Raw genomic sequence first — 13,748 nt, forward strand, 5'->3', positions numbered from 1 at the left:
ATGGCCTGGATATTTTCTGAAATTGGTATTTTCATGAATATTTCAAGTTATGCAATCACAAACTTAAAGATAATACTTTACTGATCCACCAAGGGATCAGCAGCACAGCAGAGAGGCCTGAGGGAGGTACAGGATACAGATCAGTTTAAAAAATTAAGAGCTACTTGTGCAGTTTCCTCATATTCCTTTGTATGTAAAAATGTGCATAGAATATACTGTACAAGACCGTGATGTGTTATAATGTGAATTCATAGCTTCAATATCCAAGCTTTCGGCAATGAAATGTGAGATTTTGTACATTATTATATGTCTGTCTGTTGGGCTGCAATCACAGACAGATCCACAGACGTCCCTTCACAGCTGGCTCAACCGTTGAATGACGCCCAGCCGGAGGGTCACCAGCGAGGTGTAGAAAAGGGTGGCACAGCAGGTGTAGAACATCCAGCCGAGGTGCTGCAGTAGCTTCTCAGCAAAAATACCTAAACAAACCAGAATAAGACCAATATAATGGTAAAAAAAAATAAAAAAATCAAAGGTCAGATGTGATGATAACAGCATTTGACATAAAAATGAAACGTCACAATGTGTTGCCAATCTCAAAGAAGGTTTAATTTCAGTTTCATAGAGTAATTTAAAGTATATTCATAGTTAGTGGGATAAAATGTGCAAACAGACCAAAGCACTAACCAGCTTCAAGTTTAAGTATAGCGTTGTTTAATTGTTTAATGTGAGCACAGCAGTCAGAGACAGCAGACTGGAAGCAGACTGAAACATCCTCGACAAACTGTAGAAACCTGCAGGCGGATGATTTAAAATGTTTTACTTTGTGATGGTGGTTGACATGTTCTTGTCTGTTCCTGCATGCCTGATCAAAGACACCTCACGGGCTCAGAAAGACTAGCATGTCAGAACTTCTCTGTCTTTAGAGTCTACAACAAACTCCATGAAGCCTTGGATGATCAGCGACGCTCCTGATCCTGCGGGTATGGCCCCGCTTCATGGTCACCTTCTGCATGTCAGTCACAAAACGCGATAAGATGTGGTTACTCGAGGTCCAGTGCCCAACATGAACCTAATCTGACACATTAAGGAGTCCATCTTGAAATACATTTGTCTTATTGTCGGGGACAATAGGAGGCCCCAGCTGCAGGCTTGACTCAGCTTTGATGAGTCTCTGCTGTCTGTCAGCCTCAGCTGGACGCTCCGTGTTTTGAGCCTAATTTTAGCATTTAACATTTAGCATAAAGTCTTTATCATGCCATTTTAACATGCACATATTTATCCTGACAACATGATACAATGTTAGCCTGTTAGCTTGGTGGCATGCAGCTAGCATTTTTGGTTAAAAATTTAGCATTTAGCATGTTTAGCATGCTAGCATGATACTATTAATGGTAATTCAGTAATACACACATTGAGGTCCAGTGGTGGGCTGCAACTAAGTACATTTAATCAAGCGCTGCATTTAAGTACAGTTTTGACGCACTTGTACTTTACTTGAGTATCTCCATCATTTCCAGTATGCTTCCTCATATTTCTACTCTGCTACAGTTACTTTGCAGATGCAGATAATCCAAAAAAACAAACCAACTAATAAATTATGGTGCAATATTACAGATGAAGCTATGCAGCAGTTTATAAAGTACTTGAAATTAGCTCCACCGTTACCAGCTGGAACATTAATGATGCTTGCACAAGGTACATAAAATGTACCCTATTAGAAAGCAGCACTGAATTATCTGCATTAATCCAGGAGCCACACACAGACACTGTTTTATTGTCACTGTCGTCCGTATGAAAAAATCTGTAAGGTTTGATGAATTATAATCTCCGTAAACTAAACATGACGTCACGGTAAATGGATGCTTTCCAGCCAGGCTGGAAACGTCGTGCAGCTGGAGAAGCCGACGTAGGCGCTGCAGAGGGCAAAGAGTCCCTCGCTGGCCCCCGCAGTCTGAACCAGCCACCGAGGCGAACAGAGACTCATTGTGTACAGCACAAACTCCACAGATAACAGGGTCGTCGGCACAGTCTCTGGATTCCTCATGTTACCCTCCCACACACACATACATACACTGTCTCTCTTCAGTGCATCTCATAGTTTGACTTCCTGGATAATGTTCGTTAATTTTTATTTGCTGGAAGAAGCTGTTGATGGACCTCTTTGCTCTGGGAGATTTTTAGTGCATGAATTAATTAAAGCAGCACCGAAGAAGAGGCTCTTCCTCAGCATACACAGCCTTTGAGCGAGGCACATAACGGACAGAAAGCTGCTGTACTTTTCACAAGAAGGCGTGACGGTGTCTAACTCTCCAGTGACAAACAAATTGAAGCTGAAGAACAGAGAAAAGAAAACTCTTGACACGCACTGCTGGGATTTATCTGTACACACAAAAGATTTCTGTTTGCCCACAGTCAATACAACTAATGTAATATACTGAAGCAAATACAGCCTGTTGGCTTCTATTACTAAGCTAATGTTGACCCGCAGGTTGCCACGTTCAGTCCATACACAGTGATGAACACACTTTTGTCGTGCATGCTGGATGCTTTTGCCCTTTTCACTGGCTGAAAAGACTCAAATCTGTGCACTCTTTGAATTTATTAGTATATCCTGGAAAAGTTATGTTCATTGACCTTCACTGATGCTCTTCTAGCTGAAGGGGAGCAAAATCTCTGCAGCCAGGTTCAGCATCTGGTAGACAGCATGAAGCAGGTTTTGGAGTCTATGGGTGTAATGTTCAGATGTCCACACACTTTTGGCCACATGGTGTAGTTCTGATTGGCTGCAGCCGTTGTAAGACTATCAGCCTCAGCCATATTAGGCTTAGCTGCGCTAATGCTAGCAAATTAGCATATTAACACACTAAAAACTCTCTCCCACACGTACACACATACTCTGTCCTCAGCTGACCAGTAGCAGGTAATATATGTGTCTGTGTGTGTGTGTGTGTCCCGTGGGTTGGGGTGAGGGTGGGTTTGGGTGTAGTTAGGGCTGTCAGATCCTGTCCAGTGTGCCAAAACAAACACACCCGTCAGCGGGAGGTTACAGCCAGTCGGGGAAATGTGCAGTTTGACTGACGAGAGCAAACAGTCAGCCGACCCTGTGGCTTCACATCTCTCTGGGAGTCTCTGCCGTATATTTCCTCTCTGTTTGGTGAAACTTTATCATCCTGTTCTGGAGGGAAATTCATGTAGACCTTAGCTCATAGCTCATATCATAGGAAATGTATCATGTAAATGCACACTGTTACTGGAGTTACATCCTCCTGAATGGAGAAAAAGGAATAATACACAGGTTAGATTAGTTTAGTTTTATTTTTGCACATAAACTGGTGAAAGTAGTGGAAACAAACTCACAAAGTTCAGTAATTAAAAGATTTAAAAAAAATTAAAAAATGGAAATAATCTGCCACAACTCCTGTCTGTACTTTCTGTGTACTTGTCCTGTAGCTTTGATGTGCATGTAGATTTTTTCTTTTGAGAACGATGAAGGAGAAAGCCTGTTATAAGAAAGACTCGTGTAGGTGTGGACGAGGCATTATGGGTAAATTGGAGACAGCGTATAATTGGTACATTTCCAACACTGCTAGCATAACCCAGAGTCTTTTAGCCAGTGCACAGAAAGCCAACAAGAATGTCAGATTTCTCTATTGGCAAGCTTTCAATGATGAATTATAGTCTCATATAAAAAAACAGGTAAGCAAACATCACTTGTAAACTCTAATTTTATTATTTACCAATGCTTTTTGAGACTTTAAAATGTTTATCTAACCTAATTCAATTCATTCATTTAACACTTGCTTCATGCTCACCGTGTACAATACAGTACATCTTCTTGGACCAGTGTGTGTCACACAATCCTGCAATTCCCACTGTGGCCACTAGGGCAAAATCACCTCAACTGATAATAAGTGTATGTGGTCCCCTCATGATAATCTAACAAACAAATTAGTGGGGAGATGTCAGTCAAACAACAGTCTCACACAAGCCCTGACAAGGCGAATGAAGCGGCTGTGTGATCTGTGGCGCTGTTGCGGAGGGACTCGAAGGCTCCAACTCGACTGTAACGTGGCACGAACAACGTCGAGACATGTCCGAGAAAACCAGCGACACAAAGCTATGTGATATTTATTGTTGCCCAGTTCAGCTTCCGTGTTTTGGCGAGTGCGAAGACGATTCCAGTTGTGATCTGCATTCCAAAATAGCAAGAGTGCCCGAACGTGGATCAGATAGTTCAGAATGAGAGTACAAGAGCACATCAGACTGGAATGTGATATGTGATTATCTAGAATGTCTACTATCAGCATGATCTAGTCTTTATTCCTCATCTGCAAAGAGACGCATGTAATGTACACACAAATGCAGGACGAGCAGGAGACAGATGAAGCCTGAGAAACCGATGAAAGCAGATGAAAACAGACCCTCAGAAGCACGTGGATGACGTGTACATGCATGCACATGAACACAAACACGTATACATATACTGTATGTGGTTTAATCTGATTGAAGACTGTGTTGGCAGAAGCTGTTGCAGCAACCAAGATGACATTGTAACAAGCCTGTTACAGCCAAAGATACCCACGAGGAAAGATTAATTACACTAATAAGCAGAGGCTATAATGTCGGGTTTTGCCCCGGGCTTTGCACAGTCATGATTGATGAATACTTCATCAGCAAGTCTGAGCCTTCTAAATGGTGTGAATGTGATTACCCTGGACTTAAATATTGTGACATTTAGCATTCTGTTGGCATTTAGCAGCAGTCCTGAGGATGGCGGGAGGCTCCCATTATACCTGCGTGCTTCTGCTGAAGGAGACTGAAAGCTCAGGTAGATATTTAGCGTTTTTAGAGACGCATGTACGAACCTGCAAAGAACACAAGTGACGGCTGGAGTTTTCGTATCTGCTGAGGTTGTAAGCCAGTTTGAATCTGTAGGTGTATTAAAGTATTAAAGATGGTGTCTCCCCTGGAGTTTTGCACTATGTGAGGCTGTTTTCCACCCCTGGATAACTAACATGTCTGAATACAGTCTCATCAAGACTCCTGATGGACTGCTGGAATTTTTGTCTTGGAAGTCTTCTTGGATTTTCTCTTGTTCCCATTTATCTTGCGTGCTGTGTTTAACTACAGTTGGCTGATTCCCCGTCAATGTACAGCTACGTTTCAGGTCAAGATTACTATCTCTGAGAATCACGTGTGGTCTGTTATCTAGAAATTTACTGGAATAGAGTTTTAGAGCTCATGCTATGGCTTGGCCTCTCATCCTGTCTTCCTGTTTTGGGCCACACTGGTTGTGTGTCTCTCTCGAGATGGTAATTTCAGCTGATTGAACACTTTGTCCTACAACTACTGCAGGGATGATGATGACATTTAGTGGCAACATTAACAAACCCTCGATGAATGAATGACAGTGACGTTGGTCATCCCCTGCCTGACAATTATTATTAGTTACGTTATCCCTGCAAGCTTTAGTCGTCTAAAATATGAAATTAAGGGGCCTGTTTTCTATCAGATGTGAAGGAAAGTTGTTTCTGCCAGCTCCTCTGCTCTTCTAAAAGTACTTCGTGTCTGGCAGGAAGTGAATGTGTTGTCAGTGTAATGAGACGAAGCAGAAATAAAGATGTGCCCTCCATCCATCCACACTGCAGCATAAAAATAAGTTTTATGTTTTATGTGCTGAAAGCTGAAAGCACTTTAACTTTTTACTGCACAGCCTGCAGTCTCAGCCTCTGATGTGTCCAGGCAGTGTGTGTGTGTGTGTGTGTGTGTGTGTGTGTGTGGTACCACAGCCAGACCCAGTTAAAAACCTGTTGAGTGAGTGTGTATGTGTGTCTGGTGTCGGTACACTGTGTCCGAGCTGCAGTTCATCTCTCTGGTTTACACGTCACCAAACTGTGTGCAGCTGCTGACGTTTGCTGCTTTCCCTCAGTTCAGGTTTCATCCTCCGCTTCAGCAGAAAAGTGATCTATTTTATTCCACACTGACAGGATGCACTTTCTATCAGCTCTCACCAGCCGTTCATCGGACCTATGATAGGATGTTCATGTTTTGTATGGTTGCACCTTCCCATCAAATGGAAATATTCTGCAGGCTTTGTGCATCATTTTAAACACATTTCCCCCAAATGCAACCCAGACAAGTTTCTAAATACTGAATGTTTGGCTGCACAGCCCGAGTTTGTAACGCTCCTTGAGGTTTAATAATGGAACCGTCCGTTATACCTGCAGCACAAAAAAGCACCAGTTGGTTCTTATATCCTTTCATTTGTGATGTTACGAACCAGCTTACTTGTAATTGCAAAGATCTGGGAACACCAGCTGAAGCTGAATGGCATGTCTTACAGCAGGCTGTACAAACAAACCTCATTGCAATCAAGTAAACAACATCACAAAGTGAGAATGAAAAGCTAAATTCAGAATGAATTGAACGATCCTTTCATCAGTTCAACACACTCAGATTTTATTGCTTTTGATTTTCTATGTCTGGTATGAGCAGCAGGTTGTGGTTTGCTCATCTTAGTTCACTCAGGTCCTCCATGATGACATCTTTAAGGCGACTGGCTCAAGAGGATTTTAAGAAAAGAAAGTAAATGTAAGTAAACGGTACATTTAGTCGGGCTTTTGTGTCAGACACACTGTCAGTATTTGTGGTTTCAAGCAAGGAGTTGTACTTCACTTAACTTGAAAACATTTTGGAAGGAGATTCTGTGACCTTTGAATAATCAATTGATTGGGAAACATTGGGAAATAGCTTTAATTGATCTAAAATCCAAATCACCAAATAATTGTCACAGAATTTACTGGTCCCCCATTTGAGATAAATAATGGAGATAAAGTAGCCATGTTCCCAAAGGAGTCTCAGTCATATGGTGCAGGAAACCATTACAGGTTTGTACACATTTCCAACCGTCTCTACCTGTAAGGGGAATTTAAAATATTATCCATGGATGACCATCACGCCATTTGTTATCAAGTCGACCAAGTGTGCTGTCATCTGCGCTCAATGCACTCAAACCACATGCAGCCATTTGTCATCAGCTGTACAGATGTTTTCTGACCACAGACTTTTTCAGTCTTCACATTCGTCTGGATAATTAAGTTTGCAGCTAACTGTGGCTGACTGTAGGTGATAGCTTGTCCTTTACAAATCCCTTCAAACTGGACTGAAACCCCGGCGGTGAGGCCGTGAGCTCATCCGCTGTCCCCTGTGTTGGTGTAATTACAGCCTGTAACCCTCCATCAGGGTTTCGTCCCTGTGTGGTGGATCAGCCAGACGGTTTTGAGGAATGACTAAATCACAGACTTCCCTCGAACGCACAAACAGTTCGCTCTGTCACGTTTTAGGCACGCCGCCGTCCACACGTCATAGTATTTCATAACTTAAAAGCATCTAAAATACCAAAGGATTGGATCTTTCTGGAGTTATTTGGACAGTTTAACTGAGAGGAGACCTTGATCAGACCCAAAAACTTTGCTGCAGCTGCTGCCACTGCACCCGCCCCCCCCCAGTAAACAGTGGAAAGTGGATGGGTGGAGGGGTGCTGAAGAAAAACATAATGATTTTCTCTTCAATTAAAAGGGTAAAGTTTGTTTCTAAACCGCAAAGACCGCGGGTTTGATTAGCAGCAGCGGTACCATGTGTTTGAAGGTGAGCTAGACTACAACCTGCAAGGCGAGGGTCACGTGACTGACAGTTGGATGCATCAGGAGGCTACTGTTAGCTTTGGTAGCTCCTCTACCTGCAATGCAGCAGCTGCGCTTTAAGCTTGTTAATGAAACTGACACATTTAATCTAATCACCTTTATAGAATTCTGCAAAAAATGACTTGACATTATATCTTCATGGAGATTCAAGCCAAAACACAACTTAACATAACACATAACTTCTAGTAAATCAGGTTTTGAAAAACATATTTTAGGTTCAATGCAAGTTTCTTTCAAATTTCTATATCACAGGTTTATTATGACAAAATTTTCCCTCCAACTCCTGAATGTGTTGGTTTGTTGGTCAAAAATTCTGTCCAGTGTGGTCTAAGAGTGTTCAGCCACCTGCAGACGTGATAGCGGATCAGTTCGACTTCCCCATGTTGGTAACGTGACCCTTAAAACCTCAGACATTAAAAAACAAAACAAAAACAACAGTTAATTTCTGTTTCAAAGAAACGGACATGACTCTTGCAGCCAATAATAACTTTTATTTGGTCTCATGATGTTTCTCCTCATTTAGTTTCATTCTTGAGGGCGCTGTGAAGTTTTCTGTCTAATTTTTCTGGTGTTTTGTTTGGTCGACCAGTGAGAGGCGCTGCACAACAAACATGTCATTTACACCTTCAACTACGTTCATATGAGCAAACAAAATGTGCCTAAAAAGGCCCATAATTTCTTCTGTGTTTGTATTTGTACTTTGTGCCTCTGCTCTTGTGTGTCGAGCAGCAGGACGAAGAGGAGGAGGAGGAGGAGGCCCGGATTGACTGAAGGCAAAACATCTATCAAAGTGAAAAGGCTCCCTGTCCCTCAGCATACAGTAGTAATCATTTTAAGAGCCGGTGTGACTTTATAGAGGAAATAGTGGTTGAAAAAAGCAGCTTTGATGTTTGTTATTGGGTTTAAATATTCTGAGTCCTCTGCTGCCTTCATCTACCGCCTCCCTCCCTTCACCGCTCTCTCATTTAGACAGCGAGACTCACACTGTGAACGTTTACTTCACTGTTTACGCACAGAAAAAAAGAAACTTAGTTAAGTTAAATTTAGTGAAAACATCATGGAAATTTTGGGGAAATAACATCATTATTCAAATGATCCCAAACACAAATATTTATCCTGTTTGTGAGTTAGACTCAGTTTAACTTTGTTATGGATTTCCACTGAATGAGATAAGAAGCACATTAACTTATAGTTTGTCATCATCAGTGAAAATGGGTCAAAATGGAAAAAGTCAACTCAATAAATTAAAAGATGTCGCAGTGCAATAAATTCATGAAATTATAATTTAGATCATTTGGTTTTAGCCGGTTATCTAAAAAAACGACTTAATATTCATTCACATTTGGTTTAAATAGACCAAACGACAGAACCCAACAGCACCAAGCACTTGAGAACGCTCTCTCATCCAGATTCTTGCTGGCGTGGCGTTTCTTTAAACTGTGACGTCTTTAAGTTTACTGTTGTCAGAAGGAAAGTTTGGAGCACGTGCAGACTTTAACAGATGACACATGAAACTTGGATTTTGCTGGTAGATGTTGTGAGGACTCAAAGTAGGACACAGAGACTAAAGAGGTGAAGCAAACACAAGGCAGCTTTACTTTGTCTTTGATCAGAAAAAAGGTTGGCAACGTGTAGGCGGCCTCTGAAGGCAAATACCATTGTGGCTAATTAGGGGGAATAAGGGACAGGTGTGCAGGCAGGTACTGATCAGGTGAAGGAGGAACACTTGGAGGAGCTGAGGACAACTGCTGGACAAAATCAGCCATTTTCACACAACATTTTGACATATCAGGCGTAAATAATAAACGACGGCTGAAATCCATTTAGCCACATCTGTCTTAGGGTCCTGGTGTCGTGCATGTGGCTAACATGCACACTTTTCCTGAGTATCACTGAAAACCGAGCTTGTTCCAGGATGAAGAGATTCAGACACTGTGTTTGCAGCGTCGACGTGCAGACGGGGTGTGATAACAGAGCGAGCGCCGTTATCTCCTTTGTTTACATGACGCAACTTTGTGCAATGGTGGATGGGGCCAAAATAGTGCTGTTGCTAATGTAGCTAACAGACTTTTGCATGTTTACATATAAATGTGCAGGAACTCTTCCACTTTCATCAAGGAACAGAGGCGTCAGAACGTTCTTCAGAGGTCACTGATATATAGGCTTCTGATTGGACAACATGGCTTTAGTGGTGGGGTTGTCTGTTGTGAATTGATCCAATATTAACCAAGTTAAAATTTTAAGTATTCTACAGTCCAATAATTGGTTGCCAGGCTAATTCCCCACAAGGATTTACTTTGTCCTTGTCAGATGACACATAAAACTTACCCAATCTTGAATATAAAATACATAAAATATACAATACCAATACGTAAAATGTAAGCTAAAATCTACCACAGCTCATATAAAATATGATTTGCACTGTAGCAGAAAGCTGGAGTCGCCTCCACCAACTGTTGCCTGACAGATTCATTATGAATATTTCTGGAGTTCATCGTCATGGCAGAAATCAGCTTTGTTGTCCACCGGGATCTGGGCACAGATCAGTTTCTGAGGACTGTGCAGCCTTAGATGTGAACTGAGACAACTCTCTAGTTTCATCTATTCAGCTTGTTTGAGAGGACGCCAAATCTTTTTGTTTTAAATACCCTAAAAGTTCAGTTTTTTCTGTTTTCCTTCTGTTCTTTTTCTTTTTTGAGCGCATGATGTGGCAGAGAAGTGTGTGTGCCTTTCACAGTATTTCATATTGCTGCACCTTGATCTTCTGGTCGTTCGGATCTCAACGTGTTCAAACCTGCAGAGCTGCAGCTGGATAATTTAGCAGCAATTGAGAAAACATAATTGTGGCTCTTTCCTTCATCTCTGCAAGACGCGTTAACTCGGATACAGAGAGACAGCTGCCACGTATACACAGAGAGAGAGCAGGGTGGGTGAGAGAGGTGAGGGAGAAAAGAGAGAAAAGGGTGTGAGAGGAGAGGGGAAAATAAAAGAGGGGAGACAGAAAAAGTAGACAAACTGAGGGAAAAGGGAGGAAGGGATGATAAGTGATGTGGGAGGAGGAAAGAGAGAGTCTCACGGTATAACGACACCTCCTCCTCCTCCTCTTCTCTCCATCATCGGCTGGACTGTGGCTTCCAGGCAGAATGGAAAACGCCACGTTGCAGTGCAGCTTTTTTTCTCCCTCCCTCCCTCCCTCCCTCCCATCCAGCTGTTCCTCACATCAGCTCCGCTCTGCACTGTGGGAACAGGCAGGAGCAATCTACCGGCCCAGAAAGGGAAAAAAAACAAGCTGAACAAACCCGGAGTGAGCGTCCGCATGAAAGAGCGTGAGGAAATGATTTGGCGCTTGATTGCTTCTGTCTGTCAATGGACAGCAGGTGTTTGAGAAGTGAATCATGAATCTGGGCTCTGATGAGGTAAATGTTCCAGAGGCTGAACGTTTGCAGTGAATTATCTAAACGCTGAGTTACGGCCTCACAGGGACTCTTTGACATCTAACATATTCATGAGTAATATAATGCAAGACAAGCTTAAATATAATAATGTATATATAAATCAATTCATACTAAATAAAAGAGACCTGATGCTTGCATTTCTTGCAAGCACTTACATACAGCTTACCTTTCCGCTGTGTTTATGGTAAATGTAGGGAATAAGGGAGTAAACTTCAATCGTAAGTGGAAATGCACCTTTTTTGTTTTTAAAAAAGCATAAAAGAACTGTGAATATGTGCAAAATTACAACATTAAAAGTCTACAGCCATGCCAGCTAAATGCAAACATGCTCAAATGACAATGCTAACATGCTAATGTTTAGCAGTTATGATGATTACCATGTTCACCATGTTAGTTTAGTGAGTTAGCATGCAAACGTTTGCTGATGGGAAACAAATAGAAACTGTAACGTAGACCAGACGATGGCTCGAGGTGAAGTGTTTTAAGGAAGACCAGTTTTCATCCTGAGTGGAACACGAATGTCTGAATTAGCTGTCGTGGCAATTCACATGACGTTTCACTCAAAACTGCAGATGTCAGCCTCCTGGTGGACTGACCAACCGGCTGCTAGCTGCTAGTGTGGCTAAAAATAAAACATGATGTCGGATGCTGTCATTGGAAAAGAGGGACAATCAGGCTCTTTTGTGTTATTAAAATCTGGTCGGATTAGAGCTAAACGTTTATGAGAAAGATGTTAAAAACAAACTAAAGATAAAAATAATACTAATTTATATGGAGAATTTCTCAAGCAGAATTAAATGTGCCTCACAAAGAATTAAAAGGCGATAATGACTTTTCACGAGAGCGATAAAAAATTCGGAGAAAAACATTTCAGAGGAAAAGGTGGAGATAAAAAAAGAAGAAATATTTGTGAAGTTTACACAAACCCAAATCCTCCTCCAGGCCTCAAGGTTTCCAGTGAGCAGCATGAACAATGGTATAAATATTAGTGAGTCAGTACGTATTGTTAGTGAATATGTGGACTGAGTTCACTCTGCTGGAGGAACTGTCCTGAAGACTCTGATTCCTCACCAACTCCATGTATGTAGCTCAGCCTGACCTTTGACCTCTACCCCCTCTGAGGAGAAGGAGGGCAGAGTGAGTAACGCAGGGTGTGTCGTAGGGTCAAGAAGGCGACATCAAAGACAAGCTAAAGTCTATTTAAATGAGGCCCACGCAATGTTCTGTCTGTGTATTCAGCTGATTTACACTCACTGGCACTTTGTGTCCACGAGCGACTTTTATTTCCAAGACAGGAAGCCGTGTGGCGTCTTTTCAGAGTGTGGAGGACAAGGAGGTGAATGGCTGTGCAAAGTGTCTGACTTTAATACTGCCGGCTCTGGTCCTATCTTATGCTTCAAGTCAGAGTGGATTTATTCTCTATTTATGATCTTTTCCTAACATTAACCAAACTGTTGACGGTCTAAACATAACATTGAATACCAGAATCATGCTTGAGTTGGCAGTCAACCCTGAACACATACAGTATGTGAGTGATTGTGAAGTCCTTGATAAACTGAATGTTCTGTGTTGCAGGAAGTTCTCCAAGGATCCGTATGCATGTCCATATTCTCCCTCCTGTTCTGTCCGCGTGCAGCTCACATGCACAGTAGTATGAACTAAATGGTATCTTTCAGTATGCAAACACTGGACACTATGCAGGCACATATATCCCACAATGCAATGCAGCATTGACAACAATGATGGTCGATCACAATAAACTAACCTTAACCATTAACGTCACACTACATATTAAAAAAAGATGTGAGATCCACAACGAGTTCGTCTGTGGCTCACATTTCTCCTCATATATCTCCTTAATGCATATCAAGATGTGTTACATGATTATTATGATTAATGCAAATGCAGGAAGAAGTGAGGTTGGTTAGCATGGGTTACCACGGTGACTCGTTTCCAAGGAGGCTCTCAGAAAGCAGCGTCACTTTGAAAAGATACACACAACTATTTATTTACACAGAAGTATACTGAACGATAGTCCACATATTGAGCATGCAGTGCAGAGTGTGGAGTTTCGGACAGGCTCTGTATCTAATATAAACCAAACTGCTGTTGTCCAGAGTCTATCAGGGGCTGAAAGTATGTTCAGGCATTTACGGTGTCACCCTCCAAAACCTGATGTTCCTCCGCTGTTCCAACTTCCTGTTCCTGAGCCAGTGCACTTGTTCACCTGCACGCACTTTAGATCAATTAAACTATTGTTATTGTCAGTAGCAGAAATGACTGCTGACCCTCCAACACTGTGACCAAAATTTGTTGCTTTCAAAGTTTGCCAAATTTGTTTTTGCTTTGTTGTATTTATTATATGCTTATTATTATTATTGTGCTGTTTTTAAGTGAAATTATTTTCAAAGTTTTTTTATGCTATGGCAGACTTATTTCAGCTGTATGCAGAAACTACTACAAACAGTTTTTTTTTTGCCCAGACTGCTGGTTCGAGCTCAGAGCAGAGAGTTAACACTAAGCCCCACCTACCAGGGCAGGAAGAGTGAGGGAGGGAGGGAGCAATGGGAGGTCTGGGTGAGGGGTC

This window comes from Chelmon rostratus, chromosome 9 (genome assembly GCF_017976325.1).
Source record: "Chelmon rostratus isolate fCheRos1 chromosome 9, fCheRos1.pri, whole genome shotgun sequence".
NCBI classification, from domain to species: Eukaryota; Metazoa; Chordata; class Actinopteri; order Chaetodontiformes; family Chaetodontidae; genus Chelmon; species Chelmon rostratus.